The 22,049-nt window shown below is 37.8% G+C and overlaps 1 protein-coding gene across 1 annotated transcript in view; it reads right to left on the bottom strand.

The window, feature by feature from the left end:
• Positions 1-21,355, bottom strand: part of LOC131699136 (ras-related protein Rab-27B-like) — an 80,690-nt gene extending 59,335 nt beyond the window's left edge. Inside the window, exons 1-2 of the mRNA XM_058995223.1 lie at positions 21,247-21,355; positions 21,015-21,102 (exon numbers count right to left, since the gene is read on the bottom strand). The gene's annotated coding sequence lies outside the window, so the exon portion shown is untranslated. The remainder of the gene's footprint in view (positions 1-21,014; positions 21,103-21,246) is intronic.
• Between the last annotated feature and the right edge of the window lie 694 nt (positions 21,356-22,049).

Here is a 22,049-nt window from a genome sequence, read left to right as displayed (position 1 = left end):
AGAATTTAACTTACATTTAAATTTAAGTTTCCTTTATTGATTCCAATAATCAAAAAAGTCAATTTTCCAGCTTAACCATTATCAGACACAATAGTTAGTTAGTAGGCCACTCGTTATTAGCAGGAATTAGTTACCTAGTCTCCAGGAGAGCGTTGGACACAGCGCTGGGGTGTGTTCATAGGGGATCTTGAATACTTCTCAAATACACGGCACATATAACTTGCCTAAACGTGTGTGTGAAGCTAAAAACATGTTTTTCCCATCTTGGTTTCTCTTTGTGTCAGTAATGTTCCTACAATCCACTCAGTTCCATGCTCGTCATGCAGCTGTGCTGGCACAGTGTGGTTCATAATATTGGTTTAACCCTACAGTCTCAATAGACACGCACACTAACAGGTAAAGAGTCGGATCCAAGATAAATCAGGGATAGAAATAAGACTCCCATTGCAAAGCAGTTTGATCCATTCCTGGTTTTACTATGGGTGGACTGCGCACATCGAGATCAAGATTGAATCAGATCCAGGATTGACTAATCCAAGACTGAATCCTAGATTTATTTTTGTAGTGCATATGAAGATTGGTCAGAGATCTACAAATTATTTTACTTGGAGTTTAACAAGATATACTTGACCTTGTTACAGTACCTATACACTGTGGCTAATCAGGCAAATTTTATAACCCAGACACTGCTATGCAACAGGGGTCTGAGTTCCATCCCTATATACTCATTATTGGATTGGTGAAATGTATACATTTATTGACAGATAAACAGAATAATGTGCATCAGTGCAAACACTGTAGTCATTCATGTGACTTTCCTCAAGGCTACAGTACCTCACATCAATAATATAGCCAACAAAGTTGAAAGCGGCATATTTCTGTGTGTACAGTATATCACAATTAGCACCACAACATTATAAAAAAAAAAGTAATAAAAAAACAAGAAACATTCTAATTCCTCATTATAAACCTGCTTGGGAAAATCCTGCTCTCTGATTGGTTAGCTATGTTCTATCAGCCGTACGTTAATCCCACACAACTTTTCAAAAGACACATCACCTTTAGATCAAATTCCTCTGCCACTTACCTGTCCTAATTATATACCATTTAATATCTATAAGTAACCACTAAAAAATGTCAGACCCAGAATCTAATTGTAATCTTTTTAAAACTGTAAAAGTAGAATTATATGAAGCTTAATTTCCTGATCTGGACAAAAAAAAAAAAAACACACACAGTAATTCCATTTTCTTTTTTTTTTCTTTTTTTGAAAAGAAAAACAACACAGTGAAATAACTGAAACAGAACTGAATCGACTCGAACTTGATCGAAACGGAAAAACACACACACACACACACACACACACACACACACACACAAAGGCTTCAAAATGGGCTGTGAATATCCTACAAAACTCTCCATTTAATTTAGTTTATAAAAAAAGAGTTGAACAGACTCCTCTGGAAATTTGATGTTGCTTCCGTAAAGAAGAATAAAGATGGAGTGCAATACAGCATATCAAACTTTATATTCCTGTTTCGCGTCGTGCCTTATAACGCCTTAAGTGTGCGGCTGTACCATGTCAACCCACCCCATCGTGCCTTAATGCTTCATTAATCCCCTAGACATTGTCTGAAGATAGAACATCCATCTACAGTATTTTTTGTAAAAACCGATCTACTGTATAGATATTCTTTCACACTATTCCAAATCAGAAACAGAATGCTTGCAACTTTCAATGAGACGTGCAAAAGCCACAGAGCTAAAATGCTGCAATGATTTTAATAGAATAGATGCACTAGAAAAAAAGCCACATACTGTATGAGGCAGATATTGTAAATATCTGTTCCACAGGTCTGAAAACACCACTGTTATCTTAGCTTTTGCTAATACATGGTGTCTGCCTTAATTATTGGTTCCGATTACAGGGTAGCAGTCTCTGCGGCCTAACTGAGCAGATCACTGACGTAATCCCTCTGGACATCTGCGGTTTACAACATGACCCATCATTATTATTACTGAACCAAAATGTAAATTACAGGATGTAGCCATCACCCATTTTCAATCAGAGTAATTTATCATCATGGATAAAGGCATCTGCCACATAAACAACTTTCAACAGCAACAACAGCTTTCAGTTTCTTTCTTAATTAACCGGGATGTCCTTACAACCCTTTGCTTCCAAAGATAGGTTGCCAATAGCGTAATAAACTCATAACCATCTGCTATATACTGCTGCGTCACTATCATCGACAATTACATAAAAAAAAGAATGCACACCCACTCAAATGATTTTGCCTGCATCTTGCTTTGCTTTCTTTGTAAACAGAAGGTCCCCTTAGCAGGCTTTTAGCCTGTGAACTTCTATCTGCAAGTCTATTGACCCACCCGTATTCCTGCTTATTATCATGAGAATGAATTTACAGATATACTGTTGCTTAAGGGACTGACCCATTGATTTACTGGACTAGGTTCTTTGAATTCATGTTACCGGTACCTTTTAGGAATTAGGCTGTCTGATTGGACTGGGGAGTTGGGGAGAGTTATTTATCTTTAAACTCTTTACCCACAGGAGTGGATTTACAGCCCTTTTGATGTTTTCCTCTCTATTCCATCCTCTTATCCTCCCAAAAAAGTTAAGTACATTTGTTCCAGAAATGCCTCAAAAGCAATAGCCATCCAGGTGACCAAGACTAACACGAGATAAACTAATATGAATACTATTTTTAGTTTTGTATTACTACTACACAGACATTTTTGTAATTTTTATAGTCGAATGGTAAGTTTGTTTACATGATTGATGGATGGCACTGGTGAGCCTGTAACTTCCTTCAAATTTGAAAGTGTACCACTAAATACTTCCTGTGTTAAGTGTTATTCAGTAGTACTTTGTGTGACAGGGGACTCAATTTTAGCCTTTTGTTTTAATTGTGGAATAACGCCGATTTTTATTTTTATCATGAGAGAATTTTTTTTTTTTTTTTATTGTGGAAAAGTAGGATCCGTGCTAATCAGCATGCAGTTATTACCTTGTCAAGCAAATGTCATTCCCATTACAAAGATTTCATTTTGAGCTCTAGAAATAAATGTTGGTTTAATTAATTTTAAGCTCTGTAAATAAATGTTGTTTTCATACATTTTTGCGCTCATGTATACCTGTTAACTAAATTAATTCTGACCTATATTTTAATCAGTAAGAGATTTTCCAGCATATTACCGAACATTCACTGCACTCTCTGCAATCTTTTTTTCTTCTAAAAGTGTTGCTGTTTTTCCCATGGTTATACTATACATTTACCACAGTTTTAATATACTTTACCATACCTCTCAAGGCTTTACCAAGCTTACCTATGTTTTAACTATGTTTTATTGCACATTGCTATGTTTTTACTATGGGAAACTTTTATAAGGGTAGCTACTGGCCAGAAGCAGGCATCATGTGTCACTGGCTGTAAGAATTGTCTTTCTCTGGAGCCTTGTCACTTGTACAGTATCAGGGACAAAATGATTATGGACTGCAAATAAATCAGCTAAAAGACAGAAACAAGTCATACACATACAGTACCAATGAAAGAAAATATATTAAATGACATAAGGGCAGTATCCTGGAATTAGGTTACTTAACTGCAGTTAGTTTTCATATGGGTACATTTATATAGTTAAAATGTAAAAGTATAGGGGCTCCCGAGTGGCGCATCCAGTAAAGGCGCTCCACGTGGAGTGCAGGATGCGCTCTATAGTCTGGATGTTGCGAGTTCGAGTCCAGGCTATTCCACAGCCGACCATGGACGGGAGCTCCTAGGAGTCGGCGCACAATTGGCCGAGCGTTGCCTGGGGGAAGGAAGGGTTAGGTCGGCCAGGGTGTCCTCGGCTCACCAAGCACCAGCGACCCCTGTAGTCTGGCTGGGCGCCTGCAGGTTTGCCTGTAAGCTGACCGAGAGCTGTGTTGTCCTCCGACGCTGTAGCTCTTGGGTGGCTGCATGGTGAGTCCACAGTGTGAAAAAAAAACGGTCGGCTGACGGCACACGCTTCGGAGGACAGTATGTGTTCGCCTTCGCCCTCCCGAGTCAGCGCAGGGGTGGTAGCGGTGAGCTGAGCTTAAAAAAAAAAAATTGGCCATTCTAAAATTGGGAAAAAATAATAAAAATAATTGGCAATGACTAAAAATGTAAAAGTATAGAAGAAAAGAGAACTGGAAGTAAGATATCTGTAATTTTCAGTTTTGAGGTACTGTATTCTATATTATGGGCCTCATTTACAAAAGGGCACTAAATGTAGCTGTAATGTGCACATGAAGTAGTGAGCCTAACGTGCACCATAAATCTAAATTTACTGTCCCATTTACTAACTGGTATGGCTAATTTACATACCATAGCATGCACACTACATGTATTGTGAGCGATAACTTAACATGCATGACAATGTCACAGACTAACCCGTGACCACCGTGATATAAAAAGCCCCAGCAGTCCAGGCGTATCTTTTGGTCAGTGGCATATTGTGAAAGGTGGAGGTGGATTACATTGACCGAAAATAAGCGATGAGCGACACAGAAGGGGATAGGCAGAGGCAAAGCAACCTAAAACTGCACACAGAGGAGTTAGAAATTCTAGTGGAGGAGGTGGTTTTGAATGAATACCTTGTTTGGTCAATGCCCTGGGTCACAGCCAAAAAGCCGTAGACATGTTCAAAAAATGTGTTCAGAACCGCTCTGCGCAACACGCACAGGAGGAAGACCATCCGGACAGGCGGCACTGACCAGCCTGTAAAAGAACACTGTGAACATCTTCTCCACAGAACAACCAGGTGTGCAGGGCGTCACTGACACCACAAGACGTAAAGACGACTCTCAACCAGGTAAGGACACAAACCACTTAACTGCTTTTATAAAGTGTATTTCATAATTATGCAACATACAATACAATTGTTTTTATATAGCGCCTTTCAGAACACTTATCACAAAGCGCTGTACAATCAAGAATAAGCCTAATCGAAAAGGAACATTTTTAGCCTACTTTTAATGATCAGAAGACAACAACTTAAGGTAAAACTGTAATCTGATTTAAGAATTAAAAGTGTTTTATTATTTGTACCAATGTAATGAACTATAAAAATAAAACCGAAGAAATTACAACATTCATTCACGCTTAACATAACCTGCTATGTACGGGTAATTTTCACTGCTGTATATGAAAACTTTAATGCATGTAAATGCTGAATTTTGTGAGGCAAACAGACTTGTTTCACGTGTTCGATGCTAAATAATTTTGTTAGTTTTTCAAACACAAAATTTCAAATTCATTTTCTGCAGGTCTTTGGATCCTACCCATATGGCTTCTGTATACAAGTAATGCCTCCATGATGCCAGACAGACTTCAGCCCAGAAAAAGAGGTTCAAATAGTGCCCCTATCGTGGTTAAAGCCTGGTTTCCAAACGAATGAATTATCACTCACTTTAAGGTGCAAACTAATCGCCCTTTAGTAAATACAGTGTTTAAATACATTATCATGCATTACCATACAAATCACATATTCATTCTGATTACCATAGTGTGGCACAATAAAATCAGTGTGCGCCATAATATGCTCACTATATTGCGCAATAATTAATAACATTGCAATAGTAAATACGGAAATCACGAACATGCACACTAATTGCAATTATGGTGCCCCATAATGCTTAGTGTCTTTCATAAACAAGGCCCAATGTTTTTCGAATACGGTGTGTTCATAATCTTACTTTTATCAGGGCAAATAAGCATAATTTAAGCCCATTTAGAAAATATCCTCTCAGTATGCTGTCTCAGTAAATCTGTAAATCATTGTCTGAAGAGTGACAGTGGCAAGCAGCTTTCAAAGGGACAGCAAACACTAAATTTGGGGAATGTAACCAAACATGGTTGTCAGGAGGGTCTGCGTATGGTTCTGGGTGTTAGCCTGGTCTCCTGTCACACCCAGTTTCTGCTGTACAAGTCTTCGGTTTCACCAAGAGCCCAGAGCAGAGGGGGCCTTTTAGATCTTATACAATATTTTGTAGCTTATATTTTTGGCTGCTAAAATGAGAGCAAGTATGATACAATGAGAAAATATACTCTATCAATAGATGCAAATTTCTAATAATGCAAAAATGCATTCTCATCACAACAAATAAACTGTTTCACAACTACAACAGAAACTTACTGCCTACTTGTATGCCATTTTTTTTTCATGAAAATCCCTTTACAGCAAGTTAACTTGTAATGCATGTGTCAAAAGTGGTGCATGCCTTTTGAACAGATACTGTAGGTGTTCGGTGACCCAAGAGAAAAATAACACATTTAAAAAGACTTCTGAATAGCCCCTACAACATAAACGAGTTTCACTGTAATAATGTGTTCTGCATTTCACAACAGTTTTCAGAATTCAACAGAAAAGAATCCAGTTCAGATTATAATTAGTTATTTGGTTTTCTTAAAAGCTTTAATAAAATACAGATACACATAGCATGTGGGTTACAGAAAGTCATTGCTCCAATCTTTTTTGAAGCCCATCATCTTTACAGCTGTGTGACAGAGATTGAATGATTCTTGGTGTTAAATCTCCCTCCCGACCTGCGAGGTTGCTGTGTATACAGAACAGAGTACCCTGGACTGGACAGTTAATTCCTAGGGTTAGGTGGAAGTCAGCCATCTAGAAAGGGGACGGAGCTACGGTACACTAAATCATAGACCCGGACGGGAAGAAATGTGGCATCCACGGATTTGAGGAGCGGGTGCACTACTTAACCAAGGGGTCATGGTTGAAGGTATTTAAAAGGGACGTAGTGATGTGATCTGTTCCTTTGTGAATGGTTAAAAACTGGTAACTAAAAGGAGAACTTTTGTGATAACTGTGAGTGTTTGTTGTTATTTAGACGGCTAACACGATCCGGAGCTGTCGCCAAAGGCCAGCACTAAACCCGGACAACATCACTGCACTTTGTATCACTAAAGAACTGTATATTCACAACGAGCACTAGAGCACGCACTGTGGACTTGTGTTTGTGTTACGTGTAGGTGAATAAGAACGGGACTGTTTATTATTCTGGAACCAACCGTGGATTTAAACAGAGCAACACACGCCGCTGTGTTGCCTGTTAACATTGTTTATTATTTACTGCTGTTACACCATTAGGCAATTGGCTTACAAACAATTAAACAACATTGCACCTGGATTATCGTTGTCTGTCTGATTACTGATCACCTGCACACTGTTAACCACTTTGCCACAAGCTGACTGAAGCCTTATGCCCTGGGGATTACTTATACAATCAAAACATCACTTTTGAAAGGATCTTTATTAAAAATACAGTACTTGTAAATTCAACTCCCAGATTTATTTAAGCTGTATTTCACATTTCATGTTACAACGTAAGCAGCTTAATTTACTGGCCCTCCAGTTTCTGTCACAAGATAATTGAGTTCAGCATGCAGCTTGGACTCCTGCAGGCATCCAAAGAATTATTCTACACAATTATCCACAATTGTCAGCCTCAGCTTGCAGGATCTCTCCCCATCTCATCATGTGGTTAGTCAACGCCAGACAACATGTTAAAGCTTTTAACAGGTGGTTTATTTCAGGACATTTTTGGGAATGATTAGTCAACAAGAAGATATATAAGTGAAAATTCAAGCATTCAATGAAGGTTGCTGAGAACTGGATCTGCTGACTTTGACATAAACTAATATCCAATATTTTCCAATAGATAATTTATGGTAGCTAAAACAAAACATGCTAGTAGTAGGTGGAGCTTTGGTTCATGCATCACACTCAGCACCTCTAACAATACAGCACCCCAAACATGGCGAGCTAGTGTATTACTATGTACTGCAGGCTTTCTCTCGCAGGATCTGAACACACGGCCTTCAGTCCCAGAGATGGGCGTGCTGCCTGCTGTGTATAGTGCTTTTTATTCGCTGTCTGTTGCATTACATATTTTTATATCACTAACTTTTTAGACCATCTTTGTAGCATGGCTGTGTTTATAATTCATACTTTCTCTCTTGAAAGCCTGCCAAGAAGCTCTCAGGCACACAACAGCTATAATCTATGCTGCATATACTCACACAACAGGAACATAACCTATAGTGGAACCTAGCAGCACATGGAAGTGCAGCAGCAGGGAAGCAATTTAGAGCTAGTCCGTACCTGTGAAGCTTCCCTGCACATTTTATACAGAAAGACTGAGAATTAGAAACAAAGACTTCCCTTGAGACGGAATTTACACTTAGCAAACATATACAGTATGCATTTTATCATTCAGTAAAATCAGCGTGTGCCTGTGTGGTCTGATCTTGTGAAGGCATTACAGGGAGTAGGGACTAGAATATTTGTAACTATTCTTGAAATGTTTTTGTGATGGGCTGAAGGGGGTCTGAATTAGAGGTCTGCTCGGGCCTAAATTTAAAACCCGATCCGAACCCGACCCGACCAAACAAAATCTGAACCCGACCCGAGCCCAAGACCTTTAAAATATTTGCATACCTGACCCGACCTGACCTGACCATCTCCACAAATCCTAACATACGCTATTGCAACCTGGTTTCCTGGTTTCCAGTTAAAACATAAATAAATAGATTAAAAAGTCACTGTCAATTAAACATATCTCATTTACTTCCTTTCCTAATAATCCAACAGTGCACAATTTAAGAGACGACAACAGGCTTCTTCAAAACTTTGTTACTATAAAAAGCCACAAAGATGCTCCTGCAAATTCGCATACTCATTTTGGACACGCCTATAGCATATCAAACCTCTAAATTAACCTTCATCAACAAATATTACACCTCAACTATGGCTTTTAAACCAGCTACAGGTTGAATACATCACTTCTCAGCGTGCCACTGCAGAGATAAATTTGTCATATTTCAGTAATATTTTGCAAGATTTGCATAGTACAAAGCCACATGGACTTTTATTATTTTCATTTTTAATTTTTCCACAGTGGATTTAAACATACTCTTTCCAGCAAGTGAACATTCCACTGCTACACATTCTCCTGTTGATAGTTTTTTTTATTTTTTACTCCATCAGCCTATATACAGATGAACCCGCTTCATGAGTGCCATGCAGGCATAATTCGTGCTATAAAGCAGGTCATGATATAAACCGAGTTTCACGTTTCCCTATGACAGCACAGTATGAGTGCGAGAAAAAAAAAAACTAACAGTGAATTAAAGAGCAGTGTTTTAATACTGTACATGTAGTCATTCTTTACATTTAAACAAATGCATATAGTTTACTACAGGACAAATGCCTTTTGTATCATTAACTGGAACAAAACAGTTTGTGTGAATTGTCGACTGATGAGAGCTATCAATTAGGCGTTGCATTTGGTGTTTTTTTTGTGTTTTTTTTGTGTGTGCATTTGTATAAGACTGACTATGTTTAATTGTTGACGTCGGTGTTTTGCAACTGAACTGTATCCCGTTAAGACCGCCCGCGCAGCATTTGACAGGCTGCACAAAATGTCATTTTATCAGCCGAGATGATTATTGGTTGTTAGTTGCATTGGAAATTAATTATATCCTGTGGTTACTTAGTAAAGGCCGGTGACGCAGCATTTGACGGGCTGCACAAAACAAATAAGCAGGTTTGTGAGATGATATTAGAGAGGTCATTTCTCAAAGAACCTACCCGACCCGACCCCAAACCAGAATATACAAACTACACCCGACCTGACCCGAACCTGTATTGTTGGGTCCCGTCAGGCTCGGGTTGGGTAGCAAGGGTAAGGTCTGAATTCAGCCAACTGAGAGTTTCTCTTACCAGGATGAGCTGGATGGCGGTCTCCTTCTTGGTGACGGAAGGTCTCCGCTACTCCATTCAGCCAGTATTAGGAACACCGGACAGCTAGGTCGATTGGTGTTCAGAGGAATACAGGGGCGGGTTCTGCGTACAAAAGGTTGCGTGCTGTCTTGCCGCTCTCAGTTTTGGGGCGAGAAGCTGGAGAGAGAACTGGTACAGTGAGGGGCGCGACAGAAAACAGAATACGGCTTAGGGAGACAGACGGAGTGCCGGGAAGCATAGGGGTCTGGGATCATTCACACAGCACGGGATTGTTTCGGGACACAACTGGTTATCACTTTGATAGTTTGGATTAACGCACCACCACCCTCCCTCACGTTGGCAGTCTTGCAAATAATTGTAAAATAACTTAGTTTTATGTATATTAAAGTAAGACGTGACCGGAGAGAAAGTTTAAAAGATGAATTTGTTTTTGTATTTTTTTCAGTACAGTATTATATTTTGTTATACCATTAGAAAGATTCTTGACAACAGACACCTTTTTATTATGTGTTGTGCTTTTGTGAAACAGTATCTGTTACTTAAAAAATTGTCCAGCTGACATTTAATGGAAAAAGACTCCATAGCTCAGCTTACACTAAGTGGAGAGATATGTAGTACAAATTCTATGTTACCTATGTTCTTATATAAAACTGAATTATATACAATGTTGCCACAGTTTCTTTATTTTTCTATTTGTCTCCTATGTGTTAAAACCTTGAAGTAATATCTCAATATGAAATTAAATGCCACCAAATTTCCTTTCATTTGGTTAATGTATCTGAAACAAAACTATAAGGGAGTGTCAGTACTGAAGTGAGAAAATATTTAGATATGTTCTTTGTTTTGTGGTATCATTCATTACTAAACATCCAACCCAATTGAGCACAGAGAAAGGGGTCTTTATACAGTGGCAAAATGTGCTTATAAATACATCAAGGAATCCACTAAAATGGAAAGACGAAAACAAAGCAGTAACCGTGGACTTTTAATGGTGAACATAAGTGAGGCAAGTATGACCACATTATTGTGCATCCTAATTTTTGGTATTTTTAACAAGTTTTTTTTTTATGTATAGATTGCTAATCTCCTGTAAAACTAATCTGATTAAATCAAGATATTTTGAACTGTTAGGCGTAATGAGTCAAAGTGACTCGAGCCAGATTGGTGACTCGACTCGAGCTTGTCATGTCAAAGACTGGACTCGAGTCTCAATTTTGGTGACTTGTTACAACTCTGCCTTTACCATGCTAACATTACTTTTTTATTAGCAATTCAAAATTCATAAAATAACCATTTCCACACCCTTTATGCATTATTTAAACTTTACAAACAGAAATTCTACATAAAAGGAACCCCCCCACACACACATACGAAAGTGCGCACTCCCACACCCTTAATCAGTACCAGTCTTGCCATGCACGCCCCTTTCACATTGAGGACCACTGCAAGACCAGCTTCTGGGTCTGCAGCATAAACTTACTCCTAAAACAAATGGTAAGTGCCATTTTTATTACTTTTATTACAGTTCACCCAGCTTCTAAAATAACAAATCGCTCCCTCCATTCACATATAAACAATTTAAACCAGCAGTAAGTTAAATATGTAGTTCTATTTGTGCCCCGTTCCTCTTTATGAGATTACATCTCTGGATTTACACAGCTCCCGTTACAATAAAACATTTTACACACTTTTTAATCCTGTCCTTTGTTGGCGTTTTATACAGCAGCATCTTAACTGTACATAGATCACCGCTGATTATAGTGATGGGGAAATATGTTGCTCTGTCACATCCGCTTTGAATAATAAAAAAAAGTGATTTGGTAAAGACAAAAAACTAAAACTGAATTGCCAAGGGCCAAAGGTAGTGGTGCAGAGAACAAGTCCAGTATGGTATTTTGAAAAAAAAAGGTTGTGATTTTATTTTACAATTATTTACAAGACTGCCAACGTGAGGGCGGGTGGTGGTGCGTTAATCCAAACAAACAAAATGATAACCAGTTTTGTCCCGAAACAATCCCGTGCTGTGTGAATGATCCCAGAAAGAAAGAAAAAAAAAACTTTTTAAGTCTAAGACTTTAAACATAAACCTCTAGTTTCAGACACCCTGATTAGCACTGACCTTGGACTACCTAATATGAGTTTAGGTAAACTTCCAAATGCTTGTAGTTTTTATTAGTTTGCATTAGCTGTTAAATAAATAGATAAAATACATACAACCATACATACATTAAATAAAGAGAATAGTGAGCACCAAATACTTCCAAATTATTTACTTTTCAAGCTTTCACTAGTCAAAATTTGACTTTAGAAACTTTTTTACATTCATTATCTTTATTTGTGTGCTACCAAAACCTGAAAAATAACTCCTGATCTGTGCTTTTTCTGCCATGTTGTTTAATTTGCCCTGGCATCATTATTATTTTTATTTTTTTAAAATATTGAATACCTACTCATTTTGGAAAAATACCGTTGTTGCATTGTGCCTGAGTTTTTAATTAATTCAGATTCTCATTTTAGCCGTTGAAAAAAACTAAAAACCTACCGGTATAAATTAGTGGCAGTTATGGTGCTATGTTTTGAATGCAGTTTATTCATATTGTCGCTTTACAGTGCCGGTCGACTGTATAATTATTAAAAGCGAACTCCACCACTGCAGGTACATTTAGTGTACTCTCCATGTTGCTGTTTTGTTTTTTTCGTGTCTGTGACAAAACTCAAAAATCACTATTTTCCTCAGGATTTTCTGTGATCAGTGATCAGAAATCTGTCTTTGCTTCCCGCCTACACATTTTGATTCCCGGGCTCCCTGCTGCTTGTGACATTATGATCACAGAACAGTGCTATAGGCTAGAGAGGTGTTTTCTATTTCCTTAGCAACTGTCTTAACCATGGCATGAACCTGTTTATGTGCAAAATGACAAGTTGACTGCGTGTGTTAGAGAGGGGCTGCATGTATTGAAAATGAAATAAGTTTGTTATTGATTTTATTATAAAGACAATGACTCAAGTCAAATGGAGACTTTTTTGCGTCACGTCTTTTGAGCAGGGACTCGAATCGAGTCATTTAATGGCAACGATTCACGAAAAATTGCAACTTGATTCCAAGTCGAGTCATTACAACTCTGGGTAAAGGATCAATACACTGGATGGTCATAATTGTTATTATGCTTGCAGTTCTTATGGTAATGATTGAGTCAAGGGGAGGAGCTACCCATATGAAGGTAGAAAAGCTCAGGCGAGGGGCATAATAGAGAGATGCTGGAGGATAGCAAACAGGTCCTCAGGGGTAGCCTTGCGTTTTATCTGCCATTATTTATATTGGTCAAAAGTTAATTTAAAAGACCTGTTCTTGTCTTTGTTGTTTGGAGAAAATAAAAGTTAACCAGTTTCACTATACGTCTGCTGTCCTGCGCCCTCCCTGCTACAATAACAACTGACACATTCACAACGTACTTTATACTATCTAGGATACATTTTATTTTATTTCAACCATGTTTAATATCCTGTTCTGAAATGACTCCTGACGCTAAATTTCTGAATTAAGGGGATTTGGGTTGTGTTTCGTGTTTCAGGTTTCAATCTGGTTTTCGGTGCACACTGTGGAATTAATTCCATGTACCTTAGACCAAAATACACATTTAAAATCCTTTTTTAGGAACCAGTTAGAACAAAAACGTGCACTGTATGACCATCCCTTATAAAAGTTTATCCGAGTAAACACATAGCAAAGTGTAATCAAGAAGAGTGAAAGCTTGGTAAAGCATCGGTAAGCATATACTGTACCATATACTATTGTAGCATATGAACACATATTCTACTTCTATTGATATTTCCTATAACAGAGAGGTGCTGGAGCAGATTTTGGATCCTGGACCAGCATGGTGCATAAGCGTAACCAGTGTGCGATGTTTCCAAGTACTATATGTTTACTCTACATCCCCAACAGAGGGTCAGCTGTTCTCACTGTCGTCACAAACACCTCCCCTTTGCAACTCCCACCTCCACCCCAAACTAGCACATTCCAGAATATTTATACATTCTCATCAATACATCCCTCAGCAAGTCACACCCCTGTATTGCAGAAAGATTCTTGAATCAAGACAGGTTTACGGAATACAAGATTGGCTTAGGTTCCAGTGAACAATCCAGCACTTGTGCCTCTTATAGCATTGTAATAGAGCCGCTGCAATCATCATCATAAACTGCTTTTAGCCCATTCCCCAGTGCCACTTCCTGGTCACAAATGGGGCAACAAAACCACAGCTAGACAAGCTGCTTAGTTTGTATTAGCACCATAAATTAACTGGCGCATGAAAGAGCATTCAGATAGTACTACAGGGGAATTTTTGGCATTTCTGGGTTTTTACAGCGACATCAATTATTTAAAACCTGCCATTAGTTTATCAGCATGCATCCATCCTCCAAGTCAATTAAATGCCAGACGATGGTTGATGGACCATTTAGGTACCGCTGGATTTATTTACTGGGGAATAAAAATCTAAAAAAAAAAAAAAGAAAAGAAAAAAAACAGCATAAACAATCTATTGCTTGTATTGCTGTTATGAATTCCACAGTACTGGCATTGGCTATAATATGCATTACTGGGAAAAACAACAAAAAAAACTCTTAAAACCTGCCAGGTCTAAAATGCCAGTCCTGAGAAAGATTGTGGTAATGAATATGTAACTTTGTCTAACTGAAAGTAATTGATGAATTTGTTCACAGGACTTCATGAGAAAAAGCTTATAGTTCAGGTATAGTACCAATGGTTGTTAATTCAAAACATTGGCTTTTCACAGCATCACGTAAGGTTAAGTATAAATCATGTGTCTGCAATACAACTTTTAGGAAGTGCCCAAAAGAGGCACACTACAGTTAACAGTCAACTCAGACCCAACATTTTTTTTTTTCATTTTTGGTACACTATGCTACTTAAGAGTAACATGCCTTGTATCTTATTCATACTGTTAAGGGACTGTAAAGTCTAAGCCAAAAGCAAACAGCTATCCGGTCACCAATCCTGAAAATAACAGGGATGGAAATAAGACTCCTATTGCATAGCAGTTTCACCCATTTCAGGTTTTACTATGAGCTTGAATGGCCCCAGTATAAAGGTAACAAGCTTAGGTGTGTCTGATTAAGCACATAGTAAAACCAGGAATGGATAAAACTGCTATGCAATGGAAGTCTTATTTCCATCCCTGAAATAACATTAAACTGTCCTAGGTTCTGTCTTGTAATGTCCATTTTTGGCAACATTTGCACATGTATAGATTAATAAATTTTAAGAATGAAAAATAAAATAATTTTTCATCTCAGTTTGTGAACTCTTTGTTTGAGAAACAAAAACAAAACCAAACAAAGGTTAGGGCAGTTGCCTTAGCGTATATTTCGTAAAGGCACCATTTGAAAATGCAAATCCTCCTACAGGTCCTCTGTAAAGTGTCTGTCTCTGTTTTGTTGTAATATGGCAGCTTACTGTCGACAAAGTTTCTGTCTCTGTGAAGCATGTCATCATATTGTGTTTGAGCACTAGATCTACATCATGTGACATGCAAGACGAGTAAATTCTACATGAGCGCACAGAAAACTAGGGAGCTTTACAAAAAAAAAGACAGATTGGTCAAGAAAAAGAAAACACTGACGCAGTGACTTTGGTGAACCAATCAGAGTGGAGAAAATAACGAAGCACTTGAAGCGGCCAATAAATATAACAGTTAGAGAACCTTGCTATTAAAGCAAATATTTGGAAACTGAACACTTTAAATATGGTATGAGGATACAAACAGCAAATCTCGACCTGAAGAATACTATTTTCAAGCAAGACCAATCCTTCTAACAGCAGCATCCTATCATTAAAACCCCCGTCATTCTTGGATGTCTCTTTAAACAGACAGATCATGTGAACTACTTGTTGCAGGCACTGTAGTTTATTACTGTACATACACTGGGGATCATACTGCAGTACGGTATGTTTATTACTGTACAAGTACATACACTGGGGATCATACTGCAGTACGGTATGTTTATTACTGTACATACACTGGGGATCATACTGCAGTACGGTATGTTTATTACTGTACATACACTGGGGATCATACTGCAGTACGGTATGTTTATTACTGTACATACACTGGGGATTATACTGCACATGAACGGATATGTGATCATGTTGCAGGGTCCATGCCAGGTACATCTGCCAGGTGATCTGTGAAAAATCATTTTTGCACTGATCTGCTCCGGCAACCGGCGGGGTTCAGTGACCTTTTACTAGCATGCATGTCACAGCAGGCTGAGCAGGCAAACAAGCCTTAATTAATAACATTTTGCTAAGTGTGTGATGCTTTCCATGGGTTTCCTCCAGAGCTAATGTCTCACTGCAGTTAAAACTAACAAATGAGAATGGATGGATTGGATGCTGTGGTCGGCGTGATTCTTGACCCTTATGAAATAAAAAAAAATAAACTTCCTAACTGCCTGCTGGCCTGCTGCAGGCACATATTTTATGATCAGATCAATCTAGTACTGCAAGTTAACAAAATGTAGGACAGTCACCTACAGCTACCTGTACAGACAGAAACTTTCTTCTCAAAGTTAACATAAATAACATGAAAATGTCTATTTTATAGTTTGGTCACCAGTATGAACGAAGACAGATATTTTCATGATGTGCAATAATGAGGAATCTAGAGAAAACATGAGTTTACACTTTATAATTTCCTGACTGCACCAAAAGTATAGAGGATAAATCTTTAGAAATACTAGAGACAGTCAATCAGTACGTTTACATGACAAAGCGTTTTCCAAAAACTAATGTTTTCGGAAAACTGAATCGGAAAACTTTATCGGAAAACGGATTCTTAAAACGTCACTTTTCTGTGTTTACATGATTAACGATAGAGAATCTAATTAGAATTCAACTGTATACATGGATTGAAGTTTTCAGAAAACGCACGATATTTTCGCATGCAAAGTACTGTAGTAGCCTAAGTACAATTTGAACAGACCGGACATTTCTGCGATAGAACGGAGACCAATCCAATATAGTGCTTTATCGAAGTGTCAGGTCTTAAATTCAAAGATTACTATCCTACCTCTATTCAGATTCCCCACAATGTGCAATCAGCCTTTCCAACAGCTCATCCTGTTCTATATTACCAGTTTCTTTTGCAGACATTATTTTTAATTATCACATCATTTTAAAGCTGGAAAACATTTGCTGCTTCAGTATGGGCTATTAACAAATACATATGGACTTTAACAAATGTACTACTTTATCCCTAACTAGACAAATGGATGCATGCAGACTGACTTCAGATTATTATTATTTTCTGTTTTCTAAAACCACGTGCAGGAAGGTCAAAGTTTGCACATGTGCAGTACGCTATAGAAATAAGTTTTCCAAAAAGTGCGTTTACATGACATACATTTGGTTAGTTTTTGGAATTGAATCGGAAATTTCTAGGTTCTGTTTTCCAAAAACTGACTTTCGGAATATTCCGACACATTTTCCGAAAACTGTGTTTACATGACACTTGATATCGGAATTAGTTTAAGGAAAACTTAGTTTTACGAAAAATATCGGAATTCTTATGCTCATGTAAACACACTGAATGACAAATGTTTATCTAAAAGTCTTTCTTAATGTATTCGATTTTTAAAAAGAAACAGTAAAAACATTTGTTGTTAAAATTGTTTCTTTTAGCATTTCAAAATGTACCACTATTGAGTGTTTTATAGTGACGGGGTCAGATTCCTTACTTTAAAATGTTGTATGAACTGACTGTGAAAGATAAGTACTGCTGTCATGCAACAAATACCAGCAGCAAAACAAAACAGCAAGTATTTGGTTCTTAGCACAAAAAGCCCTTCAAGTGAAATATAAAGGTCGAATGCAAGTGGAAGTTACTATAAGTTAACACGTCGTGTGTCTCTTATTGTAGAAGAGATGTCATCTCATGCAGTTTGGCAGGAAGAGACACCCTACACACGACGTATTAACTTATTATAAATAACACAAATTAATACTGTACTCAGGAAAAGCTTTAAAACAAAAATACTTTATTTTTGTAAAACATAACTTATTTAACATTGGAATTAGGTGCGGTGTTCTATGTACGGGATGACATCTGTACACTGGGTGTACTGGAAGTTTGGCAAATATTTCACTGTGATTGGTTGATTTATGATATAGGATTTATAATGTGAAATCTTAAGTGTTTGCCTCTGGGTCATTCCATACCAGCTCAACCAGAGCCATTGCCTGACCGACTTGCTAGAAAAATTCACCTGGGGGTTTTCGGGCTACTGGAAGCACACCCTGTCACTTTTTACTCTAGCTCTAACATCAGCCAATGCAAAATTGAAGAATAACGCCAGTTCATTTAGGACTATGTGGTACTTTAGCCCCCCAAAGTGGCCATAAGCAATGCTCAAATGCACGACAAATGCAACTTAAATCTGCCAAAAATCCACAGATACCAAAATGTTTTGCTTGATTCTTGTAGATCTTATCAACATCTACCCAAAAATATCTTTTGGGTGATTTATTGGAGCCCCCCGCGCGTTTGTTATTTCAGGCTAAACTTGGTAGAAATACCAAAAATTCACATTCAGAGAGGGTTAATGACCAGTGGGAGGGACTTGAAACCAGAAGTGTTTCACAAAATTTGGACGAGTGGTCCCTAAGGTTCTTACAGAAATACTAACATTTTAGGACCCGCATCCCCTACAGGGTAAAGGGTTGGGCTGAAGTTCGAATAAAACTCGTCACTTACCCCTCGTCTGGCAACTTGCCAAAAGTGAGTTAGGTGCTCCTGATATTTTTTTCTCGAAAGCCCTATTCATTACGAGTCGAACAAGGTGCTACACGTGATGGTAGCGTCTAAGATGAGCCCAGGGTGATTTTCTGGTCAGGGTCACTTTTTCACTTTAGGTTGACCTTTCCCAGGTCACAGCTCGAAGTGGAAATTAAATAAATAAATAAATAAATAAATAAATAAATAAATAAATGTCATTAGCATTTGTGAACTCAGTGGGCCTGAAACCCCCCAGGTGAAATTTTCTAGCAAAATCTGCGACGGTCAACAAAATGCTCCTTTTCTGATTGAGTTGGCGTGGAATGACCCCTCTATCATTTGTCCAACCAACCAACTCAATACAAAACACTGAGCGTTACCCTTGCTTTTCAAAGTCAAAAAGGGACATTTTAGGACTTGCATGATTTGACATTTCATTTATAATGTTTTTTGTTTCATTTTTTTCAATATGACTTTGACAGGAGCTGCAATACACAGTTGAGATTTATTTGAAAGGTGGTAACTGAGTAAATCTTTAAATCGAACAAAGCTGCAGTAGTACCGACAGTTTGCAACAACATATAAGCTCTCCCTATTGGGATGCTTAACTGATGCAGGCTAGGATGGACAAATATTCAAACAGAGAAGCACATACTGAGTAGTAGTATGTTTACCATAATGTGTTTGTCTTTTATATAGTACAGTAGGAAACCTACAAAATTATTAGGCAACAAGGCCGTAGCCAGCTATGAGGCACTGGAGGCACAGGGTCTGTTAAAATCATACTAATAACTATTTATTTAGGCTCTTACATGTTGCTTTGCCGCAAAACAAAATGCATTTCATCCCTCGTTGTGTGCATAGATGAAGTGCCTTGGTCATTTTTCATGGCTGGCTATGGCCCTACATAAGATTTACTGGAAACATTTTGATAGCTCTATGTATCCACCATCACTCAGTCCTAGGCTTACGAGACAAGTGAAACGCAAAGAGGTCTTTTCTATGGCAGTATTAAATAAAACTTTCAGGCATTCAAGATATTTTACTGTATTAGCAAAAGAAAAAAAGGAACAAATTTAACATTCAAAGAATACAGATTGACCCCAGAACCCTTACTCATACTATACCACTACTCCCCCACACACCCTTTGTTCATGTTAATACAAAAGCTTACACCAGTTCCCTCCAATAAGGAGCAAGTGCATTTTATGAAAATGATAGTATTGATTAAAACAAAAGTAATACAAATAAAATTGCATTGTCTGCATTTCCAAAATATGATGTTGCATGCAGCAAAAGCCTAATATGAAGCTTGAGCTACATCCTGAAAAAAAAGGAATGCAATTAGAAGATTCAGGCTCAATGCAAAGAATGATTCATTACTGAACCTGCTGCAGTGAGTGGGAAACAAATCAATTAAAATTCTGCAGAACTATGGTCAGAAATTACCATATTAATTATAAAATTACACATTCATTATATTATATTATATATCCACACAAATCCCTTCATTAATTGCAAACTTCCTGCATACTGCTTCCCACACAGAAAAGCAATTTTGGCATAAGCTATTTAACCACATGATTTGCAATGCAACACATACTATACTACATTAGCACTTGGCAACTAAAAGTGACGGACGGACTTATGTTTCTACACCACACTACAGCATCTTAAATAGTTTTTACCCTAGATACTAAAAAAAATGTTTGTTTTTAAAGCAATCCATATCGAGTTGGACAAAGACTTCAGCAGCTGCCTTTTTCCTAAATGTCAGTTTAGAATTTAATACAGCTGTTCATTTTTACATGACATTCAATTCAACACTATTTAGCACCGGGGGAAAAAAATATTATTAATAAAATACATGACTGAATGCTTATTGATTGTAAAAAAGTTCGATACCATTTCTATGAGACGATGCATAGTACAATGCAACCCTTTCAGTGCTCAATAACTACCAAACGAGAATGAAATGTGTGCAGTTTGAATGATGTTTGTATATTTCATCGTTACAAGTCCAGCCAACAAATATGTCATCTTTTATTTATTTATTTATTTTGCGTGTGCATTAGAATGAACGATAATTGCGAAAGAAAACTTAACCATACAAAATACTACCTATATTTATTTAAATATGGAAACTGGCTACCCCTTTGTTAGACCCCTGGACTATGCATGAAATTAAGTCTTGCTGTTGTATATCATTATATTCTCAAATCTTGATCAAAACGAGCAATAACGGTGCAGAAACAGGTAGTTGGTGTACACTGCTGGGATTGAGATTCAAACCATTCATAATGTATAAGCAAATATACAGAACAAAAATGTAATGGAAACAACGGTATCAACTGAGATAAATTATCAAATTTAAAAAAAAAAAAAAAAACCTTCATGCCGTTTACTTACACAACAAAAACAGAGGCTGAGAATTCTTCCTTGCAGGTGTCTGTCTAGCCCATTCTCACTGTTGCTGTGCTGAAGAATTTTGAACAGCCTGGAGAAAACAAATGCAAAATAACTTCTACCAGCACGACAGAAAATAAGCTCTTTCGGTAATAGTATGGTCTAGAATGTATTCCCTCACCTTGCTAATCATATTTTGTTAGTTAGTATTAATATATTTATATCAGAGTCATACCTCACACACTCCGTTTCCTCTGCATGATGCTTCCTTCCTTGTGTAACACTTCAGAGCTGCACACTGCAAGACGCTGATGCTTGCTGTTGCCGGAGACTGAACAAAATTACGCTGGGTCCTAACGCCTACATATCTTATCTATGTTTGCTGAGCAAGCAACAAGTGACGTACAGTTTCGAGACGTCTGAGTTTTAGTTACGGTATTTTTATGGGTGTATAGTTGTTTTATATGGTAACTATGTCCAGTCTTGACAGGTAGATACATGCCTAGGATGGATGCGTAAGTAGATACCTTGATACATTAGGGTCCTTCAAAGTTTGTTATTGCACATATTTGCAGCTATCACATATAAAATAGTGCAATTTGGCAACGTGTGTATTAATTTGTAAAGCTGCATTCTCATAAACATAGACGTTACTGTCTTGATTATTTGAAAGCAAAAGTGAATTCACAGACAATAGCTGCTATTTCAAACGGATACCTTATCAAGCATGTATGATTTCCATTACACGAGAGTAGATGTTAAAACTTCATGCTGATTTGAACTCGGCTCTCGCCAAGATAAGCACCAACTAAGACGTAGCTTTACAGTAAACTAATGTGATCCATATGTGTCTCCATCCATTTACGTTTCCTTCCATATGATGATGTAGATATCCTTCTGTCTGGTGTTAATGGCTGAAGTGTAATGCTGGCTCCAGGGATCAGCTTATTTTGCCTCCCTGGTGCATCAGCACACACAACGGCTGCGATGCTGGCTCCGGGGATCAACCAAAGTGCGGCCTCCCCAGCGCATCAGCAT

Source organism: Acipenser ruthenus, chromosome 2 (genome assembly GCF_902713425.1).
Source record: "Acipenser ruthenus chromosome 2, fAciRut3.2 maternal haplotype, whole genome shotgun sequence".
NCBI classification, from domain to species: Eukaryota; Metazoa; Chordata; class Actinopteri; order Acipenseriformes; family Acipenseridae; genus Acipenser; species Acipenser ruthenus.
This window is presented reverse-complemented; position numbering and strand designations above follow the sequence as displayed.